This window comes from Ornithorhynchus anatinus, chromosome 4 (genome assembly GCF_004115215.2).
Source record: "Ornithorhynchus anatinus isolate Pmale09 chromosome 4, mOrnAna1.pri.v4, whole genome shotgun sequence".
Classification (NCBI taxonomy): domain Eukaryota; kingdom Metazoa; phylum Chordata; class Mammalia; order Monotremata; family Ornithorhynchidae; genus Ornithorhynchus; species Ornithorhynchus anatinus.
The window spans coordinates 86,321,280-86,343,073 of record NC_041731.1 but is presented as its reverse complement, the minus strand read 5'-3'; positions in this window follow the sequence as shown (position 1 = coordinate 86,343,073).

The window sequence follows — 21,794 nt, the reverse complement described above, 5'->3', positions numbered from 1 at the left end:
CTTTGTGAAAGATTTTGGTGTTTATACAATCCTAGACTAGTACTTTTGGACACCCAGCAGCTATTCTGTTAGGTGTGAAAAATGAAGTTAAAGTGTAGTTTTGTGTATTTATCAAGAATGTTATACATGTATCTGGCTAGTTATTTTCTCTCATGCAGACACCTAGATAAAGATGGAGGTTAGGAGAGTTTCGCTCCCAGATGAAATAGTTTTAATGAGGTTAAGAGTATCGTAGACTCTGAAGTTTTTGTTTCATGAGATTAAGAGTGGGGATGTGTTGCCATATAACACTGAAAAAAGATCTGGATTACTGAATTCACTATGTCAAGAGGGATTCTAGGAAGATGCATAATTAGAAGCTCAGCTAGGATACAGTCAGTATTGATGACATGTATTAAGCACTTATTATGTTACAAGCACTATGCAAACACTGGAGTGAAAAGACAATCACTCAATTCCCTGTCCTACATGGGCTTCACATTCTAACAAAGAAGGAAGCAGCATGAGAAACAGCATAGCCAAGTGGAAAGAGCATGGGCCCAAGAGTTAGAAGACCTGGGTTCTAATACTGGCTCTGCCACTGTTTTTTTGTGTGACCTTGGAAGTCATTTAACTTCTCTGTGCCTTAGGTTTCTCATCTATGAAATGGGGATTAGATCCTACTCCCTCTACTTAAACTGTGAGCCTCATGTCAGATAGGGATTGTATCTAACTTGAGTATCTTGTATCTAACCCAGCTCTTAGTTCAGGGCTTGATACGTAGTAAGTGCTTATTATAATGGATGTTACTAGTATTATTATTAACAATGGTAATAATAATAATAATAAAAAGGGAGAGCTCTGTGAAAGCCATAATAATCACAGTTTAATAGTTTCACCCAAACAGGATAATGTCCAAAGTAGATATTTAATTAATATTACAAATTGGAAAGAATAGCAAAATAAAATCTATAGATTCATTCAATAGTATTTATTGAGCGCTTACTATGTGCAGAGCACTGTACTAAGCATTTGGAATGTACAATTCAGCAACAGATAGAGACAATCCCTGACCAATAACTAACTCACAGTCTAAATGGGAGAGACAGACAGCAAAGCAAAACAGAACAAAACAAAACAAACAACATCATCAAGATAAATAGAATCACAGAGATATACACATCATTAACAAAATAAATAAGGTAATAAATAACATATACAAATATGCACAATGTTGAGGGGAGGGGAAGGGGGAAGAGCAGAGGGTGGGAGAGGGGGAATAGGGAGGGGAGGAGGAGCAGAAGGAAAGGGGGGGCTCAGTCTGGGAAGGCCTCTTGAAGGAGGTGAGCTCTGAGCAGAATGATAAAGCCAAAGATATTTAAAGATACAAATACCAGGCTTGACTGCTTGATTACCACAAACCAGTCACCAAAAATTTCCCAACATGGCCATTTTAAGGCTTGCTTGACTAAAAAATAAAGTGTTTACACTAAAAAACCCACACGAAATATTAAAATGGAAATCTAATTGAAGAACTAAGAATTATATCTTCAGCACAGAAAGAAAAAAAAAAACCTTAATTGTTTTGAACTAGTACACCTGATCAGAAAATAAAATGTATATTTTTTGATGTGATCATCACCTGTGTTCTTGAGGTCTTTATGAGTTAGGCATTTTTATTCCTGTTGGTTCATCTGATGAACATTTTTCATTTTTACAGCCCATAATGAATACGATAAATTTTCTGTGTGAAATATTACTTTGGAGTTATTGGGAAACATGAATCTAGGTTTGGGTTTTTGGTTTTTGTTTGTTCAATCAGTAAAATAAATTAATAATAATAATGATATCACTTGTTAAGCACTATGTGTCAAAAAATATCCTAAGCACTGGGGTAGATACAAATTATCAAGTTAGACACAGTCCCTGTTCCACGTGGAGCTCAAGGTCTAAGTGGGAAGGAGAACTTCCCCATTTTACAGATAATGGAACTGAAGCACAGAGAAGCTAAACGATTTTCCCAAAGTCACACAGCAGACAATTGGTGAAGCCCAGATTAAAATCCAGGTCATCTGACACAAGGACCTGTGATCTTCTGAAATTAAAAATAATAATTATATTTAAGTATGAAAAATATGTTAAATAATCAGGAAGTGGATCATAAATTTAGAATACATCTAGCTCAAAATATATAAAGGTGGGTGTGTGGTATTTTGGTGTGAGCTCGCCATTCCACTCAAAATATTATAAGTGAGAGCCTGTGGTATTTTGCTGTGAACATACCATTCCAGCTAGTGGCCAATCACCATAACAGCAGTCTGATTTTTCAACTGGCGTGTCTCTTTTCCAGTGTGGATATGGTACTGAATGCCTTTATGTCTTATATTTTTCTTTTAAACATCCAGTCTCTGTCAGCCTTGGTTCCTGCAGCCAAATTCTGTGGCTTGGGATTGGTGCCCACGGGCTCAGGGAGCAGGGAAAAGAGGCAAAGGTAGAGGATCCACTGCGAGGGTTAGCGTTCCTTCTTTCCCAACCCGCCTTCCTTCTCCCTCCTCTCCCACCTCATCCCAAAAGAAATGTTCTGTGTTCTGACTCTCTCGGCTCTTGGATGGACTTCTACAAAATGATGAGCATGATTTTATACTGTTTTCCCGCTGTAATACCCAACATACCCAACAGATAGGTATTTGTCCTCAAAGCTCTATTCCAGACAGCTGTCAAAACACTGGGCTTGGCCAAGAGGAGGCCCCCAGTTTGGTTTGATGGAAATAACTCAGAGGCAAAAGGTCTACTTGTTGGGAAACATCTATTGCACCAGCAGCACTCTGTGATACCTAAGAACTCAAACAGGAATTCAGAAACATACTATGTAGTTTGCAAACCAAACTAGGGAATATCTGCAACAGGTAGTAGTATGTCAAAGCAGAAGAGATAAAGGATTTTGCAGACAACTACATAACCGAGAAGTCTATGGCCCTGTTCATGCCATCAGGTACCTTCAATGAATGTAGATGGTTTCAGCCTCATTACAGACAAGGAGAAAATCCTGAAGATATTTCAAGAATATTTCAATATTCTCCTTAGTGCACCTTTTACTACTGAATAGGAAGCACTTCCAAAAACATAAAACTTCTCTACACGTGAAGACACGGTGCTTGCCTCAACTACTGGGAGTGTTACTGCAGCAGTTAGAACCAAGCAAATACGACAACACATCAAAAGGCAGATTTTATGCATGCACAGTGTAGGCAGGATTGTGGATCCTATGTTGGCATTTTCAATCCCACAAAAAACCATAGGTGGACCTCAATCTGACCATTTTTTTAGTGTGTTTTTTTCAAGAGGCAACATGATATATGAGATGGAAGAAAACTGCATCAGGAATATTTCAATACATTCATCATTATTTTTTAAATATTGTTTTTCTGTAGTAAATGGAGGAGCTCTTTAATTTAAAATTTTCACTTTGACTTCAAACCCAGAACTAGAAATTATTTCCTAGGTCAACCATACTACTTAACACAAGGTCAACATTGGATAATTTTTCTTAGGTATGTTACACTATGATTGATCACAAGTATATCCAAGCATTCAATCAGTCAATTCATTCATTCATTCAATAGTATTTATTGAGCGCTTACTATGTGCAGAGCACTGTACTAAGTGCTTGGAATGTACAAATTGGCAACAGATAGAGACAGTTCCTGCCCATTGGCGGGCTTAGGGGATGATGAGATCGAGGGTGTGACTGAGTCGGTGAGTGGGTGAGGTATGGTGGAGCAGGAGGTTGGCAGAGTCAAGGAGCGATAGTAGGTGGCGGCAGAGGAGCCACCGGTTACATCCATGTGAATGTTGAAGTCTCCGAGGATCAGAGTGGGCAAAGAGAAGGAGAGAAGGAAGCTGAGAAATTCTTTATGGGCAGGGAACAACATCCCTATCAACTTTGTTGAATTTTACTCTCCCAAGATCTTAGTACAGTGCTCCTGCACACAGTAAGCCCTCGGTAAATATCAATGATTGAGTGCTTACTCTGTACAATAAAATAATTGAATACAACAAAGTGGATAGACAGAATCCTTTCCCACAAGGAGCTCAGTCTAGATGGGGAGGAATACTTTAAAATAAATTACAGAAAGGAGAATTGGTAGAGTGTAAATCCTTTGGGACTAAGTAAGAGTGGGATGAATATCAAGTGCTTAAGGGGTACAAATCTGAGTGCATGGGCAACCCAGAGGGGAAGGCAGATTGAGGAAATGAGGGCTTAGTCCGGGAAGGCATTTTGGAGAAGGCATGATTTTTAGGATGGCTTTGAATATGGAAAGAGCGATAGTCTGTTGGATAAGAAGAGAGAAGAAGTTCTAGGCCATAGGGAGGATATGGACAAATAACAGCAATACAGATGTTGCTGATATAAGTGTATAGCTTAGAGTTAGAAGAGGAAAAGGTTGAGTAGGAGATTAGTGAGGTAAGGAAGGGGGAGAGCTGATTGAGGTGCCTTAAAGCTGACAGTAAGGAGTTTTTGATGTGGAGGTAGATGTGTAATTACAGAAGGGTTTTGTGGAGAAGAGAGCTATGAACTGAACTTTTTTATGGAAAAATGACCCAGGCAGCAAAATTAAGTAAGGACCGGAGAGGGGAGAGAGAGGAGGCATAGAGGTCAACGAGGAGGCTGAATCAGGAGCCAAGATGGGATATAATATCCAAAAGGTCCAAGGAAAGGTAGTTGAAAATAGGCATAGAATCATGGATAAGAATACTTAAAAGGTCATTCTGGAAGCCTGAACAGGTCAGGGGATTTCAGGTAGTGAGAGCCTCACTTATTTAGCTAGGGGAGAACAACAGAGTGCCAGAAACCCTTTGGCTGGTTGTTTAGTCCAAATAACTGCAGCATGTTCATTCAAGAATGCCAAATGGGTACGCATAAAGCAACTATTAGAAAGTAGAAGATATATCAGGAGACCTCTGAATCCATACACAAAGCATTTGTATCTCTCTTTCAGAATTTCATCAATTTCTTTGACAAATGTTGAGCTGCTTTTTTGAAAGCAACCATATGCTACAGCTAAGGCTACATAAAGTATCCTTGCGGCTAAACTCAGCTTTAGACGGAACCATTTTCCTGGGATTCATGATGACTTAAGCCAGGCCAGGAATAAAATATTAGTGACAATTCATTTTACTAGCTTTATGCCCTGTAGAAAGAGGGCATGCATGTTAAAATAAAAGTGGGCTGATTTGTTTGAGGCATTTATCTTCAGGATTGGTTTGTGTATTACCAGTTAGAAAGCTTGGAGAATGCTTTGTGATACCTAATACACTACCCATTACCACAAAATAGAATTTATACCATCCTGATGAATTTATAAGCTTTCTGCCGTAGAGTATTTTCAAACTCAGGTCTTTTTGAATACACATACCATACTTTTTTGAGGCCACTGGAAGGTTTGGTCCATAATTAGTAAATTATTGAAGTGATAAAAAACAGGAAAATGAATGCAGATGTTCCGTGGGTGGAGAGAGAGGGAGAGAGAGAGAGAGAAAGAGAGAGAATGGTAGGTAGTCTATGACACATTGTTGTTTTAATTCATATTTATAAACATCAATAAAAACTTCACTATTAAAACACCATCTTTGTACATACACACTCCCAAGTCCTTCATCATTCTGTGTACATAAATATAAATCCTTCTGACACCCAGGCCCAATCTATCTTTTAGACGACATGTTGCCCATACTAGAGACATAATCCTGGGATGGTAGGCTCATTGGTCTGACTCAAGAATGGCATTTCAAAAATTCTTGCCAGCCCACTTTTCTATAGTCATGTTAGAAAAGGACTTATTTTTAGCTGAGAATCTGAAACATATTAAGCGACTTTTTCCAAGTTGCAAAATAATTCACTGGAGTAAAAATTATAATTCATGTTACCAGTTCATTCCTATCATATTATACTCAACATATCAAGGAAACTAATAATCTGAAAAGTGTATATTTACACCACTTAATCAAAACCTCTATTTTTCATAATTCATTGGTCACCCAAATCAAATGCTAGAGGCTATTACTGTCGGCTGAGTTGAATTCATATCTAATGATCCTTTAGGGAAGGACTTGATGAAAAGCAGACTTTGCTATTAGTACATAGATTATATTAAATAGCACACACCTGATTCAGAAATTGATTCTAAAACAGCTGCAGTTATTAGAGATAAGGTATTGTAATGGGTTATTAATTATAAGACTACATTTAGGGTTTGACTGCATATTAAGCAAATCATGGTACTTTAAGAAATAATCTGGAGGTACCAATTTGTGCTGAAAAGCAAATAAACCCTTCATTAAAGCTGCTCAGTAATCTTTCACCATTAACTAGGTTGAATAAGTGATATTAATTTTGTATGATATCAACACTATTAGTTACAAAAAAATTTGCAGATTGTGGAAATAAGAGTTAGATTGAGTTGGATCTTGGAATACAGACAGTTTCCAAGCTTGAAAATAGAGACAGACCCTGTAAAGGGTAAACCATTTGTTCTAGCAACAATTCTTTCAATTTTATGTGCAAATACTACAGGAGTGAATTTTGGTCCTACAATGGTCTTTTTACCATACTGTCACGTATGGTTAGCATATCACCAATGGTACCGCTATCTTCAATTGCAGAGGTCAATTTTGGAGTTAGAGAGAGGAAGAGAGGGAGAGAAAGAGAGGGAGAGAGAGGTAGATGGAGAGACAGAGATAGAAATAGAGACAGAGACACAGAGAGAAGCAGCGTGGCCTAGTGGAAAGAGCATGGGCCTAGAGTCTGAAGACTTGGGCTCTATTCCCAGCTCAACCACTTGTTTACCCTGTGACTTTGAGGAAGTCTCTTAACTTATCTGTGCCTCAGTTAGCTGATCTTTAAAATGTGGATTAAGGCTGTGGATACTATGTGGAACAGGGACTGTGTCCAACCCAATTATCATTAGACACATAAAAATAATAGGAATAATAATATTTGTTAAGCACTTACTACGTGCCAAGCATTTTTCTAAGTGCTGAGATAGATACAGGATTATCAGGTTGTCGCACGTAGTGCTCACAGTCTCAATCCCCCCTTAACAGATAAGGTAACTGAAGCCCAGACAAGTTAAGTGACTTGCCTAAAGTCAAACAGCGGACAAGTGGTGGAGCTGGAATTAGAACCCATGAACTTTGACTCTCAAACCCGTGCTCTTTCCACTAAGCCATGCTGCTTGTGTCCATCCAAATTAGAAGCAGCGTGGCTTAGTGGAAAGAGCCTGTGCTTCGGAGTCAGAGGGAGTGGTTTCTAATCTCAGCCCTGCCACTTGTCTCTGGTGTGATCTTGGGCAAGTCACTTTACTTCTCTGTGCCTCAGTTACCACATCAGCAAAAATGGAGATTAAAAATTGTGAGCCCCATGTGGGACAACCTGATTATCCTGTATCTACCCCAGCGCTTAGAACAGTGCTCTGTACATAGTAAGCGCTTAACAAATTACATCATTATTATTATTATTATTCTCTGTGCCTGTTACCTCATCTGTAAAATGTGAGTTAAAACTGTGAGCCCCACGTGGGACAACCCAATTACCTTGTATCTACCCCTGAGCTTAGAAAAGTGCTTGGCACATAGTAAACACTTTACAAATACCATCATTTTTATTACTGTTATTATTACAGTGCCTGCCATAGAGTAAGCACTTGATAAATACCATTAAAAAAAGAGACAGAGACAAAGAAAGAAAGGCTTAATGAATGTCTTCCAGAAGATCAATTCAGAATAACTGAAAAAAAGACAAAAATATGAGGAAAATCTAAGGAATATAGCATTGTTTTAGGCACCAGGTCAGGGGACTCAGGGTCTGGTTTTAGCTCCCTGCCCCTCCAGTGACTAATAGACACTCTTAACTTCATGGGGACTGGGGAAGATAAATAAGCCAATGTATGTGTGAAATCCTTTTGAGATGTTTAGTGAAAAACTGGGAACATTGTTAAGGATTTAATTCTGCTCTCAGGAACTAAATTAATCCATTCATTAGTATTTATCAAATGTCTACGTTTGGAGAGCACAGCCAGTGTGGCTCAGTGGAAAGGTGCTTTGGGGCACCTCACTCTGCTAGGGAAACTGTCCTCTGCCCTCCCATAATCCCTTTCCTCCAGTGCCACATGGGAGGGGCAGGAGTGGGTGTGGGCAAGGACCAGTCACTCCAGGTGGAGAAGCAGAAGTGTGGGGCTGTGCACTTTCAGAACAAGTGAAATGCCTGTGAGGTGATGCTTTTGGAAGCCTCCTGGGTCAGTGACTGGCCAGAAAGCTACCCCTTTGCATATCTTGTTGTTTTTATTGTTGCACTTGTTTTCTTTTGTCATTTTGGCCAGGCACTTTCCCCCAGCACTTAATAATAATAGTAATGTTGGTATTTGTTAAGCGCTTACTATGTGCTGAGCAGTGTTCTAAGCGCTGGGGTAGACACAAGGGAATCAGGTTGTCCCACGTGGGGCTCACAGTCTTAATCCCCATTTTACAGATGAGGTAACTGAGGCACAGAGAAGTGAAGTGACTTGCCCACAGTCACACAGCTGACAAGTGGCAGAGCCGGGAGTCAAACCCATGACCTCTGACTCCGAAGCCCAGGCTCTTTCCACTGAGCCATGCTGCTTCCCCATGGGTGAGAGATTGGCTGCAAGAAAGACAAGATTGAGATACAGTGAGAAGGTTAGCATGAGAGGTGTGAAGTGTATGGCTGTGTTGCATAGGAAATCGAGGAGGTAAGGTAGGAGAAGAAAAGGTGATTGATTGTTTTAAAGCAATGGTAAGAAGTTTCTGTCTGATGCAGAGGTGGATGGGCAACCACTAGAGTTTCTTGAGGAGTGGGTAAACACGGACAAAACATTTTTGTATAAAAATGACCTGGGCAGAAAAGTGAAGTATGGCCTGAGGTGGGAAAAGATAGAAGGCAGGGAGCGATGTTGTGAAGGTTGGACTGACAGGATTTGTCTACAAATTGAATATTTGAGTTTAATGAGAGAGTTAAGTAGATGATATCACCAAAGTAACAAGTTTGTGAGAACAGGGTGGATGATGGTGCTGTCTACAGTGACAACAAAGCCTGGAGAGAACAGGATTTGGGAAGAAAAGTAATTTTGGGGGGGCATATAAAGTTTGAGGTGTTAGTGGGACATCCAAGTAGAGATGTTCTGAAGGAAGGAGGAAATGCGAGACTGCAGGGAAGGAGAGAGATCAAGACTGGAGATAAAGGGAATCATCCACGTAGAGAATGGTGTAGTTGAAGCCATGGGTGCGAATGAGCTCTCCAAGGGAGTGTAAATGGAGAACAGAAAAAGACCTAGAACTGAGCCTTGAGTGACTTCCACAGTGGGAGGAAGAGGAGCCCAAAATAGACTGAGAAAGAGTGGCCAGAAACATAGGAGTTGAACCACGAGAGGATCATATCAGTGAAGCTAATGTTGGATAAAGTTTCCAGGAGATGGGTGGGGTCGACAGTGTCCAAGGCAGCTGGGAGGTAAGTAAAGAGGATTTTAATGCTGTAGATGCTTTTGGATTTGGCAAGAAGAGATCATTGGTGACCTTGAGAGGCTAGTCTCTGTGGAATGAAGGGGGTATAAGCTAGATTGCAGAAAGCCAGGTAGGGAATTGGTGGCAAGAAGAGGAGACAATGGATATAGACAACTCTCTCAAGAAGTCTGTGGCGGAATAGTAGGATGGAGATGGGGAGATCCATGGAGACTTGAATACATTTGAAAGCAGTGGAGAAAAAGCCACTGGTTAGTGAACAGATGAAGATGGCAGTCAGGAAAGGAAGAAGGAAGGGGGCAAGTGTTTTGATAAGATGCAAAGGGATAGGATTGAAGGCACAGGTTAAGGGGTGGATTTTTAGAGAAGCTAGGAGATTTCCTCTTGAGGAACTGCAGGGAAATGTGGGAGAGTTGAATATGAGGCAGGAGGAGGAAGGACTGTAGAGGAGCAGGGGATATAGACCTTTTACAAAATATCCAGGTTTGCAAACAGTTGTGGCTGAAATAAAACAAAAAGAAATTTTTAAATCCCTAAGAAAGAGCATTCAAAAATAACAATTCATTACTGTACTCTTTCTTTAACCCTTTATATATATATATATATATATATATATATATATATATATATATAAAGATACCTCTCTCTCTCTCTCTCTGTATATATATATGTATATATATATAGATCAAAACCCAGACTTTATTTTATAAAATCATATATCTTCATTAATTTCTCATCACTGGGACACTATATACCTGAAATGCTGATTTTTCTTCTTTTATATGGAATTCAAGACCTTTACAATCTCTCTCAAAGTATGATTACTTACCCACTTTAGGCCAATGTCAGATATGTATAATTACTGGACAAAAACATGATACGTAGTCATTTACTGTTCTGAATTGTGATGATATGTTACAAATGAAGCAAGGAAGTATAAAGTGGAGAATACAGAACACAAAACATGATCTATATATTTATGAGATGCATAAAATCAGATTTTAGTACTGTAAAGAGTTCAGATAGCAACCTGTGCACTTTTCCCAATTTCATGCTATACTATGAACAACATACCCTTTTTCTGCAGTTAGATTTAGCAAATTTTAAGTGATGAAAATTTCCCTTTTATGTTCAAAATAATCTATTGAGCTACAAGTATTTCTCAGTCATTTCTACAATTTAGAATGATCTATTGTCATTAAATATCCCTCTTTGTTTTTCAGGAATTCATATCCCTCAGGGCATAACAGAAAACAGTTCTGAAAACTAGCCACAGAAGTGTAGTTCTTTCAAAGCACAAGAGACGCCACTGAAATCCTTCCATAACATGGGTGGTTTCATTAAACTGTAATCCCAGTGTAGGCAGGGATTGTCTCTCAATTGTGGAATTGTACTTTCCAAGTGTTTATTACAGTGCTCTGCACATAGTAAGCACTCAGTAAATACGATTGAATGAATGAATGAAATAGATCTGTTCTTGACAAATTGTAAAATAACCATGTTATTAGACTGTGAGCCCCATGTGTCCAACCTGATTCTCTTGCATCTATCCCAGCACTTAGTACAGTACATGATACACAGTAATCACTTAAGTACCATCTATGTTAAGCACTTGCTATGTGGCAGCACTGTGTTAAATGTTGGGAAAGATAAAAGATAATCAGGTTGGACACAGTCCCTGTGCCACATGAGGCTCGCATTCTAAAGAGGAGGAAGATATTTACTCCCAGTTTGACATATAAGAAGTTAAATAACTTGTCCAAGATTACATAGCGGGCAAATGACTAGAACCAGGACTAGAACCCAGGTTTCCTAACTTTCAGACCTACTCCATTAGGTCATAAAGAGTGTCTTTTTTGAGATAACCATTTCATTTTACACTGTAAATATTTCATTTTTCTTTCAGTGGTGAGTAGTAATGATGTTAACTATTGAGTACACACTAGCTTCAATGTTCTGCTCTAAAATATGGGAAAGTATAAAAGAAACATGAGGCACTGACATTCATTCAATTGTATTTATTGAGAGCTTACTGTGTGCAGAGCACTGTACTAAATGCTTGAGAGAATACAACATAACAAAAACAGTGACATTCTCTGCCTGCAGCGCCCTGCCTGTGGAACTTCTACTTCTATAAGGAATGTCCACTCTAACAAGTGAGGCAAACATAAATAAAAAACAAAAACCTTAAAGTAGAATGATCAGAATGAATAGTTGACTATGCAATTGATTATTCACAAATTACACAAGTGCTAAGGATGGATGGATGCTCAGGGTGTTATCAGATAACTTGGGGAGGCTTGTTGGACATGGTAGGATTTTAGAAGGATTTTGAACACAGGAAATCAACCAGGCACTTTATTTCATTAAACCTTAAAGTATGAAAAGCACTATACACTATACTGTCATCACAAAAGTACAAAAATTAAATCCTTGTCCTCAAGGAGATTACAGTTTAGCAGGAGAGGAAACAAAAAATAATTCCTGACAAGAGGCAAAATGTAGAGAAGAGGATTTGGGAGGGAAGATTAGGGGTTCAGTTTAAGACATATTGAATTTGAGGTGTTGGCAGGACATATTTGTGGAGATTCCTAGAATGAGAGAAAATGCATGATTGCAGAGGAGGTCAAATTTGGGATTAGCAAGATATATTTGGAAGTCATCTGTCTAGAGAAAGCATCTCAAGTCATGGAAGCAGATGAGTTTCCTGAAGGAGTGATTGCAAAATAAGATGAAAAGTGACCTAGAACAGAACATTTGGAGATGATAGGTGATTTTAGAAGCCATACAAATTATTAAAAAGAGTCAGCATCTTCTCCACTAGACTCTAAGCTCTTTGAAAGTAGGGATCAGATTCTCCAATTCTATTTTGCTCCCCCAAATGCTTAGCACAGTGTGCTTTGTATGCAAAACACAATCTGGAATCTCTATTGGTGGAATGAATTATAGTTTGATTCTTCTTTGTTTCTTGTCCATGCCACTATGATTGAGCCATTTGTGGGCTATTGCCAGTGTTTTAGTTGAGTTTCAAATAATTACATCAATGCATGCTACACAGATTTGCCCATTATAAGTGTTTAATTAATATTGGGAATAATATTGTAGTATTAAGCCTGATTGACTATAGCTTTAAATCGTGTCCGGGTGCCATGGCAAACAATGATGGGTATCCACCTCTTTTGCTCTTGTTCTAGAGCCACAAAGCAGTGCTGGTAGAAATCTAAATTTCAGACTGACCTCATCCACTTCCAGTTTATCCTTGCATCTTTGAACACTTCCCTCTCCTCTGCCTGGCAAAATTATTTCTCATGCTTACTGACACCTCTGTCCATTGTCTTCACCCGTTGCTCCAGAAATTCAACTTCCTTCTCAGACTTCCTGTACCCCCACCTCCCCTGTCCCTCGCTCCCACTGACCTGGACATCTACTTTATGAGGAAAATTGACATTTTCAGGCCTGAGGCTCCTAAAATCATCTTTGCCACTACTCAGCCCCATCGCCTTCCAGCCCCATTTTCAACTCTCCCATTCTTCCTAGCAGTATCTCTAGAGGAAATCTCCTGACTCCTCTCAACCTCCACCAGAACATTCCCACCCCATTTCTTTGCACCTTATCAAAACTCTTGCCTCCTTCCCTTCTTCCTTCCCTATTAGCCATCTTCAACTGTTCGCTCTCCAATTGCTTCTTCCCCACTGCTTGCAAACATGCCAATGTCTCTCCTATCCTAAAATAACCCTCCCTCTACCACACGGCTCCCTCCAGTTATCACCCTGACTCCTTCCTACCATTCCTCTCCAAACTCCTTGAGCGAGTTGTCTAAACCTGCTGTCTCAAATACCTATCCTCAAATTCTCTTCTTGATCCTCTCCATTCTGGCTTCCATCCCTTTCACCCCACAGAAACCACCCTTTCAAAGGTCACCTATGATCTACTTCTTTCCAAATCCAACAGTCTCTGCTCCTCAACTTGTCAGCTGCTTTTGACACTGTGGACAACCACCTTCTTCTGGAAATGTTATCAAACCTTGGCTTCACTGATTCTGTCCCCTCCTGTTTCTCTTCTTATCTCTCTGGCCATTCATTCTCAGTCTCCTTTGCAGACTCCTCCTCCGCCTCCCACTCCCTAACTTTGGGGATCACTTAAGGTTCAGTTCTGGTCTCCTTCTATTCTCCATTACCACCACTCCCTTGGAGAACTCATTTGCTCCAGTAGCCTCAACTGTCACCTCTAATGTGGATGATATCCAAATCTCCATCCCCAGCCCTGATCACTCTTTCTCTCTGTGCTGTCTTGCATTTACTCTTGCCTTCAGAACATCTTTACTTGAATGTCCTCCCATCACCTCAAGCTTAACATGTCCAAAACAGAACTCCTTATCTTGCCATCCAAACTCTGTCCTCCCTCTGACTTTCCCATCATTGTAGATAGCACCACTATCGTTCCTGTCTCACAAGCCTGTAACCTTGGTGCTATCCTTGATTCCTCTCTCTCATTCAACTTAATCCATCAGTAAATCTTGTCAGTCCTATTATCACAAAGTTGCTAAAATCCAGCCTTTCCTCTCCATCCAAACTGCTACCTTGTTAATACAATCACTCATCCTATCCCGCCTGGATTACTGCATCAGCCTCTTCGCTGACCTCCTAACCTCCTGTCTCTCCCCACTCCAGTCCATACTTCACTCTTCTGCCCAGTTCTTGATTTTTTTTTTTTTACAAAAATGTTCAGGACATATCAACCCTCTCCTCAAGAAACTCCAGGCATTTCTCATCCACCTTCCAATCAAACAAAAACTTAGCACCATTGGCTTTAAATTACTCAATCACCTTGACCTCTCCTACTTCACCTTACTACTCTTGTACTACGAGCCCACACACTTCATCCCTCTACTGCTAACCTTCTCACTGTGCCTCTATCTCACCTATCTCACCACCGACTCCTCACCCATGTCCTCCCACTGGTCTGGGATGTCCTCTCTTCGCAAATCCAACAGGCAATTAATCTCCACCTTGCCTTGAAGACACATCTCCTCCAAGAGGCTTTCCCAGACTAAGCCCTCCATTTCCTCTTCTCCCACTCCCTTCTGCATCACCCTGACTTGCTCCATTTGTTCATCCCACTCCCAGCCTGACAGCACTTATGTACCATATCTATAGTTTATTCATTTGTAATCATGTCTGTCTTACCACTCTAGATTCTAAGCTCATTGTGGGCAAGGAATGTGTCTGTTTATTGTTGTATTATACCCTCCCAAGTGCTTGGAATGGTACTTTATGAGAACCAGCATGGCTTAGTGGAAAGAGCCCGGGTTTGGGAGTCAGAGGTCATGGATTCTAATCCCGGCTCCACTACTTGTCTGCTGTGTGACCCTGGGCAAGTCACTTAACTTCTCTGTGCCTCAGTGACCTCATCTGTAAAATGGGGATTAAGACTGTGAGCCTCATGTGGGACAACCTGATTACCCCATGTCTACCCCAGAGCTTAGAACAGTGCTCTGCACATAGTAAGCGCTTTACAAATACCATAATTAATTACTTTGTACACAATAAAACGTCAATAAATACAATGGAATGAATGAATCTTCAGAAAGGGCATAGAAAACCAAATAAAAATCAGTAGAACTAAGGTATGCCTTCACCAGAATTACTGAAGGCAGTTCTGACTGCAGGATTTTAAGAGCCATATAAAACGGTTAAAGAAGGTAGAAGAATACCACAAAATGATTGGGAATGAAGCAGCTTTAGAGAGGTCTTGTCTTGCCTTACGCTGTCGAACTGTCTCTGACCCATAGCGACATCTTGGACACATCTCTCCCAGAACACCCCACCTCCAGTGTCCTGCAATTGTTCTGGTAGTGTATCCAGAGCCTATTCTTGGTAAAAATATGGAAGTGGTTTACTAGCGTGGCTCAGTGGAAAGAGCATGGGCTTGGAAGTCAGAGGTCATGGGTTCGAATCCCGGCTCCACTGCTTGTCAGCTGTGTGACTGTGGGCAAGTCACTTAACTTCTCTGTGCCTCAGTGACCTCATTTGTAAAATGGGGATTAAGACTGTGAGCCTCATGTGGGACAACCTGATTACCCTGTATCTACCCCAGCGCTTAGAACAGTGCTCTGCACATAGTAAGCGCTTAACAAATACCAACAGTATTATTATTATTATTGTTATTATTATCACCTCCTCCTGTGCAGTAAATTTGAGTCTCCGCCCTCAACTCTCTCCTGTGGCACTGCTGCCCAGCACAGGTATTTTGACTTGTAGCAGATTGCCTTCCACTCACTAGCCACTCCCCAAAACAGATCAAAAAGTTCATTACTGCACTGTGGAAACAAAAGTACTGGAGAGGGGATCAATCAATCAATTAATCAATCTATGGCATTTATTGAGCACTTTCTGTATGCAGGGTATTGTCCTGAGCACGTGGGAGAATACAATATAGTAAAGTTAATAGAGACAGGATTAGAACCCAGGTCCTCTGACTCTTAGGCCTGTGCTCTTTTCACTAGGCCATGTCGTTTCTCAAAATCATTACAAACTCCTTGACTTGTTTTTTACAAGATCATGAAATGTGTAAAATTGATAATTGCTAATTCCCACAATACTAGGGCTAGCGAGGAACCACTGAAGCTTGAAAATGATAAGGTTTAAATAAAACAAAAGGTAACCTCTTTTATTCATTAAATTCATTACCGTTTAAAAGTCTGTAGGAAAAAAAATGAATGCATGGCTGAGGAATCCACATTGGGTTATTAGGATGGAGATTTACAGCTGTTGGACGTGCAATTTATGCTTTAAAGATTGATGACAAGAAGAGCAATTGCCATACTGTTTTTCCATATATTCACCTTGGTGAATTGTCAAAGACCAAATACTGGACTGGACTAATCAATCCAGTATTGTTTTCCTTATGTTCTTGAAGTTTTTTTTTTATTTCACTCCTTTCATATTATTATTAAAATATAGCTGATTTATTTAGAAATAACTATTATACAGGAAATACCTGAAGTTTAGAATCCCACTGCCTCCTTAGAGATGCTTCTGTGATGTTATTTTCAAGACAAGATTAAGCATTACAGAAGTCAAATAATGTAAAATATTGTGACTCAAAGATCATCTTAATAGCCCCTTTATGGCCCTGAACAACTCCAACCAAGAATTTACAGTTTTACATTGTGGGAGCAAGTTTAATATCTATGCTCAGAGGGTGGGCCAAGAACAAAGTGAACAGAAATGTCCCTGACTATTTATTTTGCCTAGGTTTTAGGATGATAAATCACTCTGGTATTTATTGAGTGTTTACTGTGTGCAGAGCACTGTATTAAGTCCTTGGGAGAGTACAATGCAATGAAGTTAATAGGCATGGTTCCTGCCCACAAGGAGATTCCACTCTAGAGGGGAAGAGAGAGAAAGTATTGCAGATAGGGGATGTGGTAGAGTTTAAAGATATGAGAAGTCCAATGGGGATGCTGTGGAGTAAGTAACAAACTGCTAAGGGATAAAGATCCAGTGCATTGGTAATGTAGAAGGGAGGATTTATAGGGTGGAGAAATGAGGAATTACTTAGGGAACACCTCTTGGATGAAATGTGTTTTAAGTAAGACTTCAAAGATTGGGAGATTGGTGGTAATAATTAATAATTAGGACACTTTCAAGTGCTTATTATGTACCAAACAATATTCTAAGCACTGGAGTAGATACAGGTTAATCAGGTTGGACACAGTCCCAGACCCACATGTAAACTGTACCTGTAACTTTAACCAAAAAATGAGGTAACTGTAACAGAGAAGTTATGTGACTTGCCCAAGGTCACGCAGCAGACATGGCAGGGCCAGGATTAGAACCCAGGTCCTTCTGACCCCCAGGCCCATGCTCTAACCACTAAGCCATGCTACTTCAGATATGAAGAGGGCCAGAGTTCCAGCCTAGAGGTAGGACATGAATAAAGGTTTGGCAGTGAGAAAGATGAGATTGAGGTACAGATAGTGGGCTGGCATTAGAGGAGCTAAGTGTGTGAGGTAAAATGGATGGAGATCGCTGATTAAGTGCCTTGAAGTAAAGGATAAGGTGTTTGATCCAGTCACTGCTCTCCTTGCCAGCACTGAAATGCGAGTCTTTTCAGAAGATATGTCTCCCCTCCTGCACTCTCCCAAGGGAGCTCATTTTTTCCCACTTCGCAAGATTCATTGTGAAAGGGAGAGAAATTGGCTTCCTTCTTGCCCCTCAGTGCCATTTCACAACATTACTTCCCCCATCCCTCATTTTCCCTTCCTTTGATGTACATAACAACTGCCTCTACCCCTCACTCCAAATACTTGTCGCCATCATCTACTGCCTTCCAGGCTCCACATCCAACTTTCCTTTTGGATGAACAAGACTGATGGGTTCATCATATTCCTTCTCTCTTTGTCTGTCCCTACACATCCTCTGGGATTTCAGCATCCATGCTTTTTCACTGCCTAGTTTTCTCATTTGTCAAGCCCACCCTTTCATCAACTTGGACACACATTCAATCTCATCTTCTCTAGTCACTGTACAATTTTTACTCTTACCACCTGTGAAAGTCTACTCCAATCAGAACTTCCTCACCTGCCTTTTCTCCCACAAGACCACATCTTGCAAAACAGTCTTATTCCCTTAAGAGATTGTTGATCTCTCGACCTCCTCCAAGTTTTTCAAAACCATCCTCCTTCATTTGCTCTTACTAGCCAACCTACCTTCTCTTGATGCACAAATCCACATCTTCGACTTCCCCCCCTCCACTGAACTCAACTCTCTCCTTCTCTCCACTGAGCCCTGGATCAACCTCTACAGTACACTTCCTCCACTCTTGTGTTCTAACTATAGTGTTGCTGGCAGAAATCTGGACATCAGGCCAACCTTGCATCTGAAATTCATCCTCATCTCCTTTAACTCTGCCTTCTCCTCTGCCCAGTAACAATACTCTCCACCCTTATTGACTCCCATGTCCATTGCCCACATGAGCTATTTCAGATGTTTAACTCTCGACTCAAACTCTCTGTCCTTCCACCTCCCCATCTCTTGATCTCAGTGTTTCCAACCCAGTCCCTATTAAAACACTTGCCTTGCCTGATAGCCATCTTCAAACACTCACTTTCCAATGGCTTCTTCCCCACTACTTCTAAACCTGTCCATATATCCCCTATTCTAAAAAAAAAAAACTTCCCTTGATGCCAGTTATTGCCCAATATCCCTCCTAGTATTCCTCTCTAAACTCAAGTGAGTTGTTTTCACCCACTGCTTCCACTTCCTTTTCCCTGATTCTCTTCTCGTTTCTCTTGAAATCTGGATTCCATCTCTCTACTCCCCAGAAACTACCCTGAGACGATGTCCTTTTTATCAAATCCAGTGGCTGCTACTCCATCCTAATCTTTCTTGACCTCTCAGCTTCCTTCAACACTCTGGACCAACCTCTTTTCCTGAAATATTATTTAACCTTGACTTCATTTATACTGCCCATCCCTATTTCTCTTCTTCCCTAGTTCTAACTTTCTGGTTGTTCTTTCTCAGTCTCTTTCTCTCCCTTCCAGACCCTAACTGTGGAGTCCTTCAGGGTTCAGTTCTGGACCTCCTTCTATTCTCCTTCCACACAAACATTCTTGGAAAACTCATTTACTCCCAAAGCTTCAACCATCACTGCTAAATGGATGATTCCTATTCTACCTCTCCAGCCCTGACCTCTTTCCTCTGCAATCTCGCATTTACTCCTTCCTTCAGGACATCTCTACTTGGATGTCCTGCTAACACCTCTAATTTAACATACCCAAAACAGAATTCCTCATCTTTCCACCCATACCCTATCCTTCCAAGACTTTCCCGTTATTGTAGACAACACAACCATCTTCCCTATCCACAAGCTCATAACATCAACATTATCTTCAACCTGTCTCTCTTGTTCAACCAGTATATTACAAATTTCTATTAGTTCTAATTTCATAACATTTTTAGAATCTATCCCTTCTTTTTCTTCAAAACTGCTACTCCCTGATCACCCCTTCTACACTGTGAGCCCATTGTTGGGTAGGTATTGTCTCTGTTGCTGAATTGTACTTTTCAAGCATTTAGTACAGTGCTCTGCACACAGTAAATGTTCGATAAATATGATTGAATGAATGAATGAATGATCCAAACACCTATCTTATCCCATCTCGACTTCTGCAACAACCATCTTGCTAATGCATCTTCTTTCTGTGTCAACTCTTCAATCTATAGCTCGCTCTGATTCCCGGATCATTTTTTTTTTATATTCAATCTACATTTTTCCACTCCTCAAAAACCTCCAATGTCTGTCCATTCCTCTTATCATCCCAACAGATACTCCCTGCCATTGGCTTTAAGACATTTAATCAACTCTCCTTGTCCTGACTTATCTTACTGAACTCCTATAACAACTCAACCCACACACTTTGTTCCTCTGCTGCCAACCTACTCAGTTTACCTCAGTCTCATCTATCCTTACGCTTACCACTTGCCTCCCACTGCCTAGAACTCCCTTTCCTTTCATATTTGACAACCTACTACCCTCCCCATTTTCAAACCACAACTAAAATCACACCTTCTTGAAAAGGCCTTTCCTTAACTTCATTTCCTTCATTTGTTTCCCGAGTCACCTATACACTCAGCTCTGTACCTCTAAAGCACTTGATATTCACTTCATCCCCAAGCCATGGCACTTGTGTAAATATCCCTTTATACTCCCATATCCTCTATTACCAATTTCTTGTAATGCCTGTCTCCTCCTTTAGAATATAAATTCCTTATGGGCAGGGATCATGTCTACCAACTCTTCCAAGCATTAGTATAGTCCTCTGCACACATTAAATGCTCAATAAAAACAACTGATTGATTAACTGATTGATGTATAGAAAGATGGGTGTCAATTGGAGGTGTTGGAGGAGTGGGGTGATATGGACTGAACATTTTATTAGAAAAATGATCCACTCAACAGATTGAAGAATGAACTGGAATTCAAGAGATAGGAGGCAGGGAGGTCAATGAAAAAGCTGATGCAGTAGTCGAACCAGGATATAATAAATGCTTATAATAGTGTGGTAGCAGTTTGGATGGAATGGAGTGGATTCTATAGTTGTTCTGAAGATAGGATAGACGGGATTTGGTTACAGACTGAATATGTGGGTTGAATGAGATAGAAGAGTGAAGAATAATGTAAGATTGTGGCAGGAGAAGAGACTGCATTATGCGTCAACTTCTACATTCCAGGTCCTAAGTCATCCAACATGGTTTCCACATAGCAACATCTGAGTTGTGGGTCATTTTCAGTCTTAAGGCAAAGAAGGTGGTTTTCTTTTATGCTGGGGCATTTTGAGTAAGGCAGTCAGGACCAAGGGTTATGACTGCTGAATATGCAAAGCAATTTTAAGGGAGCTATACGTTTGGAAATAGTATTGGGCATTTTTAGAAAAAAAAACAAAAATCTCTGATTGCCCCTGGGGTGAATTATGTGGGAAATTTCTGATGGTCTCCATAATGAATCTATCAATCAATGGTATGTAATACATTGGTGGGCATATGTGAAGTTTCAATGCCTGATAGCTGATAATGATCTTGGAAACTCAGTGGATTCTGCACATCTTAAGCAATGGGGCAGATGAACAGCAACATGAAGAATACATCTGGAAACTATTCAAAGAAACAATTTTCAGGAGAAATGAATCAGCCACAAAGTTGTATCTCACTAATGTTGCTGTTTAACATTTTCCCTGGTCCATAGGAATCCTTTTTCCTTTGGAAATACTAGGTAGCAGAGGAAGAAAGGGAGAACTCTGGGAGAGTCCCCAGTGATTATCAGATTAAAAGGATCTAGGTATTCACTAATTTATCAAATAAATAATAATGATAATAACGGTATTTGTTAAGCACTTACTATGTGCCAAGCACTGTTCTAAGCACTGGGGTGGATACAAGGTAAACAGGTTGTGCCACATGGGGCTCACAGTCTTAAACCCTATTTTGCAGATGAGGTAACTGAGGCACAGAGAAGTTAAGTGGCTTGCCCAAGATCACACAGCAGAGGTTGCAGAGCCAGGATTAGAACCCACGTCCTCTGATTTCCAAGCCTGTGCTCTTTCCCCTAAGCGACGCTGTTTCTCTACTGCTTCTCTAAAGCTTTTCAAATGATTTCCCTCCCTGATCTACCTAATGCTCTGTAGCGAACTCAGATATTTTAAAGAAGTATTGGGTATTTTAGATGGTTGAATCAAATTTACAACCTACAAAAAGAGGGCACATTCTTGATTACTTTAA